Source organism: Sander lucioperca, chromosome 20, assembly GCF_008315115.2.
Source record: "Sander lucioperca isolate FBNREF2018 chromosome 20, SLUC_FBN_1.2, whole genome shotgun sequence".
Classification (NCBI taxonomy): Eukaryota; Metazoa; Chordata; class Actinopteri; order Perciformes; family Percidae; genus Sander; species Sander lucioperca.
Window position 1 is genome coordinate 28,090,268 of NC_050192.1, and position 15,776 is coordinate 28,106,043.

General features: G+C 39.1%; 1 protein-coding gene across 1 annotated transcript in view; it reads left to right on the top strand.

Moving 5' to 3' along the window:
* The first annotated feature begins 220 nt into the window (after positions 1-220).
* Positions 221-15,776, top strand: part of large1 (LARGE xylosyl- and glucuronyltransferase 1) — a 217,193-nt gene continuing 201,637 nt past the window's right edge. The window contains exon 1 of the mRNA XM_031316902.2: positions 221-796. The gene's annotated coding sequence lies outside the window, so the exon portion shown is untranslated. The remainder of the gene's footprint in view (positions 797-15,776) is intronic.

Genomic DNA, 15,776 nt, shown 5'->3' on the forward strand with positions numbered 1-15,776 from the left:
ACTTCTGGTGAAATTTGACACTACAAATAAAATTGAATTACATTATTTTTACAGCCCACAATACTCCAAGGGCCTGGGTTCACTGTGTGGCAAAGTTTGTGGTAATTTGATTTACTGAGGTCCTCAATCCACCAGTCCTGTCGTCCAGTCCAGACTCCAGTCCGTTATGATCCACTCCTTTTTTATCCTCCATCCCCTCTCTAAATGCAGTGCTGTGATTGGACACTGGATGCTTGTCAGGAAGAAAGAGCTGCTGTGTTGAGGCCGAAAACTCAGACACAAGCAGGACCCCTTGACGATACTGGAGTACCTCCGTGGAAGGAATATACTCTACTGGACACTGGGAAGGCATTTTAACTAGCCGAGCTTCAGCGGAGCACTGACCGAGTCTCCCTGCTCCTGCTGTCGAGGCCGCCGCGGTTCTATTTCTCCCCTCCGACTGCGTGTCGTTGCCTGCTGGTCACAGTAATCCAGACCCGTTGCTATTAATGAGATTGAGAAGAGACCAACCTGTCTGAGATTTAAGTCTCTATCCAGCCCGGAGGAAACATAACGGCTCAGCTGTTGCTGCTGGTAGCTTGGGCCAACAGCTTAGGCTGCCGGACCGGATAAACATCCCGATAAAGCTCCCAACTACATGGAACAAGTCAGCTGCGGACCACCGTCTCATTTTGCGCAGGGAGAACTGTTATGACTGATCTATAGACAGCAGTTTTTTATAAAGCAGCATCGTGGGCTGTTAATTGGGATATATATTTGACTAAGGCATCCTAAAGGCAGCAGTTTGAAGCCTCAGGTGAGTGGAATACGCAGTGGAATACGCAGTTATTCACGTCTGACTAGCACGGCGACCTTACCTCACCAGCCTCATTCTAGCTGCTTAAAACAGCTTGCCTCCGCAATATTTTTGCAACGACTTGTGTTATTTTTCACTTGTTATAGTATAACCTTTAAAATCCTTGTGCCTATATTTCTATTAAGGCCTCTATATATGTGTTTGTAAATCCAGAGTCCAGACAGCAACGCAGCAGATTAGGCTCTCTCCACAGAAGCCAGGGCAAAACCGGTCCTTTAACCCCCCCCAGAAAGGAGGGGGAGAGGATTAACACCACCTGGGGTCGTCAACCCTCCTCTGAGTTTCCTAACTGTCGCACTCAAGTCATATTTGAGAAGACAGCGCGAAAAATCTCTCTTTTGTCTTTTATAAGTATGCTAATTCTTGTCCCTTGCACCCGCGTGCAGTCCGTTAGCACGCGGGTGCATCAACAGCCATATCACTGGGGCAAGTTGAATGGCAACAGTTGCACACAGAAACACTGCTACTACAGTGTTACAGTAACAGCGGGAATGCTACTAGCTAATACTGTAGCAATAAGTGGCAGCAGAAAAGGAACAATAGGAATTCAAACCCTGCCTAGCATTAAGATAACACGTTTTTGATGTACTACTCCTTTTTAGCAAGTCATTAAATAGTAGGCCATAATTATAGGCCTAGCAAACGATACCAAATTACATTCATATAAAACTATAAATAATTTGACTATAAATAGTTATTGTTTTCAGGTTTCTTAAATAGTTATTGTTTTCAGGTTTTTTCTTAACCACAAATGACAAACCAGCTTCAGGTGTATAAAAATTAGTTAATTTATATTGTTTTTCTTTTTAATTAACCTATTTTGCATTTTACTGCTGTCCCATGAAAAGCCTGTATCTACAAAACGTTCTCTTCTTATAAACTCAGAAGGACAACCCTGTTTTCAGGTTAGTGACATTATATTTTTCATATATGATTGAAGAAGAAGAAGAAGAAGAAGAAGAAAAATACATAATTTATTAATCCCAGAGGGGAAATTCACTTTTAACAGTCCAATGGATTTTAAAATAATTTATCTAACACAATGAAGAGGAAACATTCTCAGATCATAATGAAACATTTAATCCTAAACAGATTGAGATATATGGTTTTCACTAGGACTGTCAAAATTAGCCAAAAATGGCATTCAAATATTCATTTAAAACAAACACATAGACTCATATACAGTTGTGTTCAAAATAATAGCAGTCCAACATCACTAACCTCAAAAGTCCATTTTTTTTTGGTAGAAGTGATATTTCTACATGGTAAATAATTTACTAGTAAGTGTTGTAGAGTCATAGAAAACCAACAGAGCCAACAGTCATGACATGCATGCTGCTTATTCTGTGTAATTTAATCTGTAATTTAAAGGGGCATGTTCAAAATAATAGCAGTGTTGTGTTCAGTTAGTGAGGAGATTGATTCTGTGAAGAAACAGGTGTCAATTATGGTCCATATTTAAGGAAGGAAGCAAATGTTGTGCATGCTGGTTATAGTGCATTTCACACTGAAATACTCAGCAAAATGGGTCGTTCTAGACATTGCTCTGAGGAACAGCGGACTTTGATGAAAAAGTTGATTGGAGAGGGGAAAACATAAAGAAGTGCAGAAAATTATAGGCTGCTCAGCCAAAATGATTTCAAATGCCTTGAAATGGCATCCAAAGCATGAACGACGTGGGAAAAAACGGTCAACTACCATTCGAATGGATCGAAGAATAGCCAAAGTGGCTAAGGCTCAACCAATGATCAGCTCCAGGAAAATCAAAGACGACTTAAAGTTACCTGTGAATACTGTTACGATCAGAAGAAGGCTATGTGAAGCAAAGCTATCAGCTAGAAGCCCCCGCAAAGTCCCATTGCTGAAAAAAAGACATGTACTGAATAGGTTGAAACTTGCCAAAAGGACACATTGACTTGCCAAAGGAGAAATGGCGCAACATTCTGTGAACTGATGAGAGCAAAATTGTTCTTTTTGGGTGTAGGGGCCGCAGACAGTTTGTCCGACGACCCCCACGCACTGAATTCAAGCCACAGTACACTGTGAAGACAGTAAAGCATGGTGGTGCAAAAATCATGTTATGGGGATGTTTCTCATACTGTGGTGTTGCACCTATTTATCGCATACCAGGGATCATGGATCAGTTTCAATACATCAAAATACTTGAAGAGGTCATGTTGCCTTATGCTGAAGAGGAAATGCCTTTGAAATGGGTCTTTCAACAAGACAATGACCCAAAACACATCAGTAAGCGAGTAAAGTCTTGGTTTCAGATGAACAAGATTGATGTTATGGAGTGGCCAGCCCAATCCCCAGACCTCAATCCCATAGAAAACTTGTGGGGTGACATCAAAAATGCTGTTTCTGAGGCAAAACCCAGTAAGGCAGAGGAATTGTGGAATGTAGTTCAATGGTCCTGGGCTGGAATACCTGTTCACAGGTGCCAGAAGTTGGTCGACTCCATGCAACACAGATGTGCAGCAGTTCTCAGAAATAATGGTTATGCAACTAAATATTAGTGCAGTGATTCAAAGTAAAGCAAACCCTTGAGACATTTTTCAGGTTATACAGTAAATGTTTGAGTTTGTTAAAGAAAAATGCAACAGCATAATATTCCGTTTTCTTCACTTTCTGTAAAGGTATAACACAAACTTGATCAATTTTGGTCATGTTTTGATTTGGAATTGAATGTGCAGTGTTCCAATTGCATTGATATTATGGAATTAAAAGCTATTCTAAGGATTTTGAGCATTATTCACTTTTTTAAACACACTGCTATTCTGAACATCGCATAAAATTGCATAAATATCCCACATATTCCATCGCATTTTTTAAGAAAACGTGCCGCATAAATCAAGGATTTCTGCCCACAACAATCACAAAAGAACTCCACATTTTTCTGGAAGGACTGTTTAGCTCTTGCCAAAGAGTGAAAGCCTGGCCAAGTGGGACTCTTGTCCGGTTCCTCATGTGGTCAGTTTCTCGTTTTCTTTTCCTTGACTCTTCCGACCGCGCTTTCTTCGTTTTCTTTGTCGACTCTGTCATGATTCACATCTGAAATGCGTGCTACTGTCTTCCATAGACGCTGCTTCTTATATGTTGTTGATGTATGTAACGTTGTGCCGTAAGGCAAGTCGTGATTCTCGCGATATTTGCGGGGCACCACCTCTCAAACCTGCATTGCTGGTTTTGCCAGCGGTGTCCCCCCCCCTGCTTTGCTATCGGGATGATTTGCCCTACTACGAGTTCATTTAGCATCAAAATTACTTCAAAGTCGTTATATTAAGGTACCAATCTTGCATAGTATGCCTTTAAACTTGTAAGCAAAGCAGTTCCTGTCTGCAATGAGCCAAAAGGCATTTGGGTCAGTTACCTTTGTGTTTTCAGACTGTATTTGAAGGGAAGTAAAGTATACGCATTGACCCGCCTCACACAGATGTAAACAAACCTCCAATTTGGACATTTGGTTAGACTCTCATGGGAATGCTAATACGGTTTTTAGCAACACAGCTAACGACAGTAAACGTTAATGGATAATGGATAAAATATGGGCAACAAGGCTATCAATACTGGATCTAAGAGTATGGATTTAATGTACACAAGTCCACGAAAAGAAGCACGTGTTCCAGACTGGATAAAAGCGCTTTTTTAAGGGCTACGATCTCACCGGGGATAGGACCGCATCGGACCGGCACAGCTGTTAGCTTTCAGAAGACGAAGATGGTAAGGGGCCGGCGTTTACCTATGTTATTAAATTATCAATAAACTTCGCTTATTATTATCGTATATGACAAGCTCGGTCTCAGAGGGTTCAAGCGCATTCACATATATAATAAGGTGGCCAGATTTCTAAAATGAAAACCGGGAACAATTAGAGTTTAGCCCCCAATATATCATTAAAATAGGCCTATCCAATGCTCTTAACTCTTAAAGAAAAAGGGTACTATTCCAGTTTAATGTAATTCGACCATTGTAACTGTTGCTGTGCTGTAATGTGCAGACATACTGGTAAATTGGGTAGCCTACTAGCCTAACTAATTTTTTCGGATTGAAATGATTAAACTAAGGCCTAAAATCTTACATTTTATAAGAAAGTGACTAATGTAAAACCATATGTAGCCTAATATTGGATACAGTACTACACAAAATGGAAATACAAAGATCATGTAAATAAAAGCTGCTCTAAAGTAGGCCTAAAAGTTTACCAAACCCTGCAGAGCAGAATTCTTACAATTAAGTGTTCTCACCATAGACTGTATATAAGAATGGACCAACAGATCCCGTTGCTCTGGACGGAGACCAGTGAAGGCCTTCAGAAGCACTTTTCCGGTGAGCGCTGAGTGTTACTGCGCAGCCTCCAACTGAGAGAGACGACGTAAATGTGACGTGAGCAACGTGTCTGAAAGTTGGAAGTCTTCTGGTAGCTGTGCCAAGAGAAATCTCAATCATTCCCAATCTTGCAGAGACAGAGAGCGTAGGTATATGTAAGGAGATAACATGGACACAGGCTAATTATTGCTAACTAAAATGCTAGTTAACATTAGTAATTAAACTTAAACGGCTAATGTAAGTCCAAACTGACTGCGAGCTTCTCCTGTACTATACGGTAATTCCTTTACTATGCGACAATACGTCGCGTGGTTATGACACAATCGTTAGCCTATTTTTACAAAAACGTCTGCTACGGAGCCATAACGTGAGGTACAAAGTAATGGAGCCTTTTATACATTGTCGTGTTTCTTTAGAAATAAACAGTGGACAAATACAGTCTTTAAACGCTTCAGATGTAAAGTTATTCGCTGTCAAAGTGATGTCAAAATGAATGGCAGTCAATGGAATGCTAACGTCGGGTGATCGCTTTGTAGCATCAAAATGGCGCCATAGGAGATTCGAGCTCTGAAGCGAAGCTTACCCTCTTGGTTCTCATGTGTGTGTGTGAGGCCATCATGGACTGTATAAAAAAGGGCGATCAAGAAAAGAGAGGGAGCGGCAAACAAGCACAACGCGATTGAGAAGTCAACTCTGTTACCCAGTTTTTCCTGAAAATGCTTTACTCATTTTTTAAGTTTTTAATGCATATTTAAAAACGGGGAGGCTGGTCACCATGGACCTATTAGCGGGTCCCTGCTCCATCTCTCTTTCAGTTAGGGTGTCCTTGGCATAAAAAACATTGAAGACCCCTGCTCTAGAAGACCAGGTGGTCTGGGTCTCCCTCTTTTTAAAACAACTTGCTAGTGCAAAGTTATCACTGACAAGTTAACTAGCAGTAAAAAAATATTGTATAACCTACTTTTCTTTTACCAAGCAACAAACTTTTTTAGGGCCCGAGCTAGTCAATTCTAAATCGAAAATCTATCCAAATCAATCAAAAGCGGATCGGCGATTCTCATAGTATTTGTAGTCTCTCCACCCCGCCTACATACCTGCGTGAAGCTGGCCCCCCCATGTCATCCAATAAAAACACTGCTATTCGTTTTGTGCTACGTTTGTGCCGTAAAAATGATCGTTTGTGGTGTTAAGGGTTTTAAGTAGGGCGGTCAAAATAACGCGTTAAAAAAAAAACGCAGATTAATCCATTCCAGCCATTCTAGCCACCATTGGACTGTAAAATGAAGGAGGGAGACAAGAATGTGCTGCCTGGATCATTAATTGGAACATTTACTTAAAAAAATCTTCTTCCTGCCAACCCTGGCTACCGAAATCTATTGCCACTGATATGTCTGCCCTCTTCTCTCTGATGCTCTGAAACAGACGATACAGGCAACACAAACACCGCTGCACGTGACGCTAGTTAACACTATACTCGACAGCAGCTAACGTTAGCTTACCACTAGCTAGTAGCTGGATTAAACACGGTTAAAATGCTGACAGCTAATGCTAAACGGTGTAAAGTTTGACTGTGTTTTAGCCGTCGGAAAAACAACACAGACGGTGCGTTCAATGAAACTGGTAAACTACAGCCTCGTAGTGTATTTGAAGTTATTGTAAATGTCCTTTTCCCACCTGGTGGTTGTTTTTGTCCTTCAACAGCAATTTATTAGTGAAATAAGTTATTGTTATTGTTATACATTATTATTAAATCATTTAATTTTGACCATATGGCCTTAGCAATAAACAAGCCGTTCTTTAATGTCACCAACTGTTGTTTAGTACCCTTTTTTTTTTCTTTTCTTTTTTTACTTTCTTAAAAAGTATCGGTTCAGGCACCGTTAATTATGTATGCGATTCATTTCAATTAATTACAGAGTATGTAATTAATTTTTTTAATCGATTGACAGCCCTAGTTTTAAGTAATTAAACTTTACATTTTCTGGCCAGTGACGTCACCATGCCCCCCATTAATGTCCAAATCTCCCCAAAATGGTCTCAATCGTTTGTTCTACGTTTGTGCTGATTTGTGCTTTTAAAAAAAATTTGTGCTACTATGTTTTTTAAATTATTAAGCTTTATTACGCGCATGACATCACCCAGCCCCCCATCAATGTGAAAAGTTCCCCAAAATGGTCTCAATCGTTTGTACTGTTTGTGCTACTTCGGTTTTTACGAACAAACAACGATCAATGATCACCAAATTTCTCATGGCCATATCTTGTCATGAATACTTAAGACTGTCAAAAAAAAACCCAGAAATCCAACGATTATAGAAGTTATCTCACGTTAACGTTTTCTTCTTTATTGGCGCCTATGGCGAAGAAAAAAAAAAAAGCTTAACGTGGTTTAATGTACCTAAACAACGATCAATCATCACCAAATTTCTCTCTCATATTGCTTTGATATCTAGCAATATGAGAGAGAAATTTGGTGATGATTTTTCAGTCGCGGAAAATACTTTTCAATACTCATCTGGATTTAAGCAGCAAACATTCAGTGTAAGAGTAAAAAAATGACATAACATTATTTATAATAAGTTTATTTGTTTCACAGCTGCTACATATAGTGTTTTGACCTCGACAAGCCAACTGCATTTTACTGCAAACTTGCGACTAGTTAACTTTCTAAAGCAGGCACAAACACTTGTTTGCTAAGAGTCGGGTCGGGACTCAACATTGTATTCAGAATATAAAATATTTGTATAGCACTTTTTAGTGTGTGATAGATAGATACCAACCTTTCGTGAACTAGTGAATTTCGCCAGCCGTCTTCTCTCCTTTACGGAGACAGACGCTGTGTGCTCGGTGGGCTCGATGGTGTTTTAAGCCTCCAACGTTGCCTTCCAGGCAGCTAACCCTCACTTAACCCATGCCTTAACCCTAAACATAACCATTGCAGCGCTGCTTGGAAGGCGATGTTGGGGGCTAAAAACACCAAACACACCAGAGAGACGGAGGAGAGCAGTTAAAGGAAATGCAGCTGAACGTGTTTTAAATAGCGTTTAAAAAATAATAACGAAACGCAATGTGCGGCGGCCGGTGTTGATAGTGCGGCGCACCGTCACACATTAGTCTATGTGTGGGAAACACTGTTGACTGTGAAAGGTGTTTTATCCATAATATGCTTGGAAGCATGCTGAATAAGTTCACCTCACCTCAAAGAATTAAGCATTTAGATATATGAGCCTAATGAGTCAATATCCTTAAGAAAATCAGAAGACAATCAATATCTCATCTGTCCCTGGATACATAGTTGTATCAGTATTAATGTCTGTTTGTCTTCATTAATGAGCATGGAGGCCCACTCTCAGGGGGATGTTTGATGGAACGGCAAACAAGCCCGTTCTGTCCACTGCTTTATTGATTTCCCCATTCAGGCCGACGGCATTAAACAGCCACATTTCAGGTTATGCACTCATCACAATGTATTAACTCGAGATATTTTGGAAGGCAAAGCCCCTCCACTGGAAATAAGCTCAGACTTTTTGGCAGGTGAGATCCATGAACATGTTCTTCTTACCTAGTTTTAAAATCCGTCCTGAGAGATCGGCTCACAATTGAACAGCTCTGAGGACAGTTCTGAATGCACCCAGGGTGCATTGAGGACGCATTAGATCCGATCACTCAGACCGCATTCAGAGGTGGTCACACTCTTTTTGCAGTGTGTACCAAATGTGGCTTGGGCCACTTTGAAAGACTGCCTACTCAACTATTATGTCCTTTGGCACCTGACAGTAGGCAGGGCTTTTTCATTAGTCACCAACGTCATTTCCTGTATTATGCCTTTTAAACAGGTGGTTTGATACTTTTATCTGGCTACACCAGCATGAGAAAAAATATGGGTACATTTTGTAATTTCATCTAGAGAAAGTGGTTGACTAAAAACGTACAGAAATTGATTTGATGACTAATTCAGAGCCATCTTTAATAATAACCACTCATTGTTTCATTTAAACTTGAGTTCTCTTTTATGCTTGCATGCAATTGCAATTTCTATTAAACTCTTGAACCCGAGAGCCCCCGGTACCATGGGCAACCCACGGTGTTGTTGAGCAAATTGCTTTTTTTTTTCTATTTATAGAAGATGTAAATGTTAAACTAGTTTGAAAACATTAATCTTTGGCTTTCAGAATCCATGAACCAATTGTATGTTGTCGAAACGGTCTTAATAATAATAATAATAATAATAATAATAATAATAATAATAACTTGTATTTATATAGCGCCTTTTACGAAACCCAAGGGCACTTTACAGAATTGACTGTACATACAAAACACAATTAACTTATTAAGACGTTTTAACAATAAAGTCGTAAAAATGTAAATTTCGTAAATATAAGAAGTTGTGATCAAAACATGACATGACGTGTTTGGTATTGCTAAACAGTAGAAAGTCTGAGCTTTGAAATAACACTGAAGGCACCTGAACAGAAACACTAGCGATAGCAGTCAAACTTCACATTTTACAGTCAGTATATAGATTTTGTAACAAAAACAAGAAGGCTATAAGCAACAGGCGAACACATAATGAACATTTAGTTAAATGACAGCTACATTAGAGGCCGCTGCACGCTTGTGTATATAATTCTGACCCACCACTTTAACACGATTACTCATTGACTTTTGGAAAGATGTTGCAATTATTGAATTTGAAAATAACAGTGAAAACACCTTGAACTGTGAATTTTTCCTTTTATACTAAACCTACTATACTACTACTTACATTTTAAATCTAATTTAAATGATTACATGATCAATCATCAAACTTTTTATTTAAATTACTCTGAAAAAAATAGAGAGTTGAATCACAAACAAAAGGGAAGATTACAACAGCAGTGCTGTCCTTAAGAAGAAGGTTTTGCATAGGGCCCCCAAAAAGTTACAAATGGCTCCAACTTTTAGACACACCAGTGTGTGTCTAAAAGTTGGAGAAGCTGCTGGATAAGATGCACCTGTCACAGGGAGATGTGCAGCATGTTGCCAAGGATGAAATGCGATGGAGAGATCTCTTTGCATATGGGATGACGAAGAGTAAGTGTTAACTTCACTGACATGATTTGAGCTGTTTCAGAGTTTTGACTCTTAACGTAAAGTTATATCGTTATCGTCAGCTCACTCACTGTAAATGCATAAGGAATAATGTCTTTTGTATTTTTGTTGCAATGAAGTTGCGAGAGACAGTGAAAATTGCAAAAAAAGTTGTGATTTTTAAAATTTAAAAATAAAAGGAAACTTGTATCTGACAGAATAAAACTACTCTGGTCTGGTGGATTTAAGACAACATTTTTTTAACATATCTGTCAATGGCTTGATGATCTTTTCATTGTTGGTTAATTTCCTATCCTGGCCTGGGACACACATTCATACGGTTTGATAAAGTATTTATTGGACTTTAACTTATCATTGCACTTACAATAACGAGCGTAGCTGTCCTCAGTTTAGGTCATCGTGTACGTCTCCTCTCCGGTTTTCCTGCATCCACCGTGTGTGTTTGTGTGTGTGCGCGCGTCAGTCCCGGGGGTGAACTGAGCAGCAGCCCCGCCCGCTGCAGAGAGCCGACAGGATTGAAACAGCAGCAGCTTTCAGCAACTTTAGTGTGAACAATTGTTAAAGCGGACTTTGATGTCTTTCGCTGTACGTTTTGTTGGAAAACGTGAGATGTTTGAGTCACACACGTCTTGTCTTCATATCAGAAACAAGGAATAGAATTCGGCGACGTACGTGTGTTACGTCAACCCGTTCTCACTCCCGCTTGGTCAGTGGCTCTCAATGTCACATACACAAAGTCTGCACGTGGGACTGCTGTGATTGGTTGAAGTCGTGGGAAACTCTGGTTATTGGTCAAATCTGCGGTAAAGTTGCGGTGATTGGTCACAATTGTGCGTCGCACCGAATTCACGGTGACTGGTTAAATTTGTGTGAATTGAATTCCTGGAGGGACTGCACAGCGCTAAAATGGAAGTGTGGAGGTGGGTCTGGCTACGTGGGTCTATAAGTGACCCACCAATATATCGGCACAGTGAGACTGCTCAGTGCCATTATGTCGCACTTTCAGGAGACAAATAGAAACATTAAAATACCTTGTGGCAGAAGTTGAATCCCAGATATCTCAGTGTTGTCTGCTGGATTTGCTAATAAAGAGAGACATTTTAATGGCAATGGAGTGGTTATGTCAATAAAAGCTGTATGAAGTGAGGCCCATCAGTCACCCAGACGCACCTGGACCACATAATTCGCAAGCCACATGGTGGATATACAAATTGGATCATTTTGAATTTGGACAGAAGGGTAATTGGAGAACTGCACAATAGTCAGAAAGCCACAGACCAGTTAACATGACACTGAACACTGGCCAAGGTGTATGTAGTGTATGTACGTGGTGCTCTGACTGGGCTTATAACGTTTAGCATGTATGTAAAATTTGTTTTGAATGGGGGGTGGGTATTAAATGTGATACCAGCTAAGGGGCAACTAATTTCTCTCTTTTAAAAAAAAGTGAACACATTAAATAAAAACCTCAAAGTGTTTGAATGTGTGTTTATGGAACATTTAACTCCCTTATAAACATAATTGATTGACTATTGTAGATAGGGCTGCAGGTTTCATTGATTTTGTTTGAACTTAATGTGCCAGGCGTTGATCACTGACATGCATGCTTTTTAACCACATGGCTACTTCAAGTTGTTACAGGGCAAAGTTTCATAACAACGCGGTTTGTGTTGCTATATACACCTATAAAGAACAGTAGTAGTATTAATGTTAAATGACTGTACATGTAATTTACAAACTTTAGATGGGATCACACCAGCTGCAACGGAACATCGGGCCGGGGGTGTTAAGTGGGGGGGGGACTCTCATTTTTGAGGCACTTGTCCCATCAAGCTCAAACTCAAGCAATAACATCTGTGTACCTCTGTAATCCAGCTGTAGTACATATTCTGTCCTGAGGCAGTGATATGTTCAAATGGTTCTACATGAATGTCAACTGAAGATTTCCTCTTGTTCTTAGTCCCTGACACGTGACATGTCATACTCTCATTGTTGACAGGCAACGGGACAAAGCGAACAATTTAATAATATACATATTTTTTTTCCCGTATGAATTTGATGTGGCACTTAAACTTTACAGACTTGAAATACATCTTGAACTAAAAACCAGAGCATTCACACACCTCTTCTGAAGGTTGAATATATCCCACTATTGGCCCAATAAATTGGCAAACTCATAGATCATTCTTATACTGTATGTCCACAACACGTGGATATTGCTACATTCTGCAAGAGAGTGCTGGAACACATGCTAGTATACTGTTTTCCAAAAGTAATTTTTCCTGATAGCTTCAGAGTACTAATGCATTAATTAGCTGGGAGTCTGCCACTGAAATGTCACTAAACCTTAATATTTCTTTATCACAACTGATTTATTGAGTAAACAAAGAATGTTTCAGTCGCTTACTCACTGATTAAAGATGTAATTGGTTCTTCATTATTTCCCCTTGATTGAATTTGATTAATTCTAATTGTCTAAACATTCGATTTTGAGCTGCTGAGCTATGCTACTTGGGAATTTCTCTGTGTAGGTATTAGTCAATATTAGATAAAGGCCCTAACACTGTCGCACCAAGCAGGAACTGTGAAAATTGTTTAAGCATAGCAGCTGTTTGCTTACCCCCAAAATTACTTCCTGCTCAGAAGGCACATGATATTGGCTGCTTGTATCTGTGCAGATATGTTGGTCATTACCTTTGTGTATCTGTCGGAGCTCTCTCATGTAAGCCCATGCAATCCTGTGAGAAGTTATTATCCATATATCAAAGTCTTGTGTAGCAACATGTGATATTTGACACATTTCCTTTTCATGTAGGGTGTCCACAGATATTCTGCTCCTTTGGCGTGAAGTTTGTCACTTCCACAGGCATGTGCTATTGATTTCTACAGAGGAGACTAGATATTGACCCAGTCAGACGTCTAGAGAAAACCTTTATGCCCAGCTGTAGGCCTCTAGACGTTTCTGCCTGTCTCTGATGGGCTTGTTTCACTATTTAAGTTTTCTATTCTGCTTTGCTACTACTGGCACAGTGGTAGGTGTTTCTTTTTTGTTTAGCTTACCTTAATGGTTGGTACAAATATACACACACACACACACACACACACACACACACACACACACACACACACACTCTGTAATATGTATTTATTTTATAAATTGTTGTGGAACTGGGTGCACATGCTCAAGCCAAATTTCCACTGCCACAGGTAGCCATACTTCTGCCTACTCCACCACTCATTAGATTTGTCAGTGACTGTGTTTACATACACACTATATATTCCACTATTCAGAATATGGCAATATTCAGAATTTGATACAGGTCATGTAAACAGCATATTCTGTTTGGATATTCTGAATAAGGCCTTTTTTCGAATTTAGCCTTTTCCGATTAATACATGTGGGTTATGCCAGTATTATTTGGGTTTTAGAAGCATTCTTTGGACATCTAAACAGCACATTCGTGATATGCATCTCAATCAGGGTTTTTACTGTGTGCGAAAATGTACGGCCTCTTGCCTGTTTATGGCTGGCGGTCAGCTCTGTGTGTTGCTATGGTTGTTGTACACCAGTGGTTCTTAAACTTTTTGACATCAAGGACCCCTAAACTGACACAAATTAGACCACAGACCCCCATTTGATTAGATTTAGACCTGATAGGATTTTTGCTTTTAGATGTTTTATTACAAAAAGTCTATGACAGCCATACCAAAATAGTCATACATTGTGTTACTTATGGATGGAATTATAGTGAAAATAAATCATTCCACTTTTTGCTGGGGATCCCCTGGAACCCCCCCCAAGGACCTCTGGAGGTCCCTGGACCCCACTATGACAACCATTGTACAAAACCCAACAAGCCAACAGTTTGCAAGGCTGCTATAGAGATGCATGGCCAAAATAAAACATTTCTGGTCGGAAGGAGAAACACAGTCAACAGTAATGTTACCTAAGTGATCACAGCCTGTAGTTCCTTTTTAGCAACAGTTTGCTTTATTTGCAATCTTTTCTTAAAAACATCATATGTCTTACAATTACATTCCATGAAATAATGTTAGTGTCCTGTCTCTTACAGAAAGTCAGAATCAAAATTAAAAATAAAATCTGTTAACGTTATACTACTGTGAGTCTGTTCAGCTTTACAGATATCACACATAACTAATGAACTATTCCAGATACATAACACATTTGTGAATATGCGTCTCACATAACATTTTCACTTATGACCACTACTGTCATAACTAAACATTGTGCCAAAATATGAACAATAACGTCGCCGTCTGTGGGCTTATTTGCTAACGTTAGCTAATGTTCCCTCCGCTAAGGAAAAATCCAGCACATTGATGGTACCTCATTTTACATACAGTTTAGCAACAAAACAAAATGCTGAGTGAACATTACGTTTTTTTTTTTTTTTCACATGGGCTTTCACATGGGTTTTCATGGTAAAACAGCTAAACTAGCAAACCCGCTTTAAAAACTAATTAAAACTAAACTGAATTTGAAAACGAAAAGTCAAAACGAAATAAAAACTAATGAAAAATGCAAAACTATAATAACCTCAGCTAGCGGCAGCTGTCACTTGTTTTCATAGCAACTCCAAACATCCTGGGCTGTAGCTGTCTAAAGCCAGAAAGAATAAACACGCTCTGTTTTTTGTTTATGATTAATGCTTTGTTTTTTATTGGCAGGAATATATGTTCTATTTTCAATTTCTTTTTTTATGATAATAAAGAGGCTGTGAACCTGCGTATCTGGGTAACATAACAGTGATGTATAACAAAAGATGTATCCTGGGATTCATTTAAACTTAAATTTGTTTGAAAAAGTAATAAATAAATAAAACTATTATTTCACTAAATAGAGAGAATTATATTGGTAATAGCAATTATTTCTGAGACAATTAATTGTCCAGCAAAATTTGGAATTGTTACAGGCCTACTTGTCTTTATATATATATATATATATATATATATATATATATATATATATATATATATATATATATATATATATATACAGTGAGGAAAATAAGTATTTGAACACCCTGCTATTTTGCAAGTTCTCCCACTTAGAAATCATGGAGGGGTCTGAAATCGTCATCGTAGGTGCATGTCCACTGTGAGAGACATAATCTAAAAAAGAAAATCCAGAAATCACAATATATGATTTTTAACTATTTATTTGTATGATACAGCTGCAAATAAGTATTTGAACACCTATCTATCAGCTAGAATTCTGACCCTCAAAGACCTGTTAGTCTGCCTTTAAAATCTCCACCTCCACTCCATTTATTATCCTAAATTAGATGCACCTGTTTGAGGTCGTTAGCTGCATAAAGACTTGGTGAAAAAAGGTCCACTGTTGGAGCAATCATTAGAAAATGGAAGAAACTAAACATGACTGTCAATCTCCCTCGGACTGGGGCTCCATGCAAGATCTCACCTCGTGGGGTCTCAATGATCCTAAGAAAGGTGAGAAATCAGCCCAGAACTACACGGGA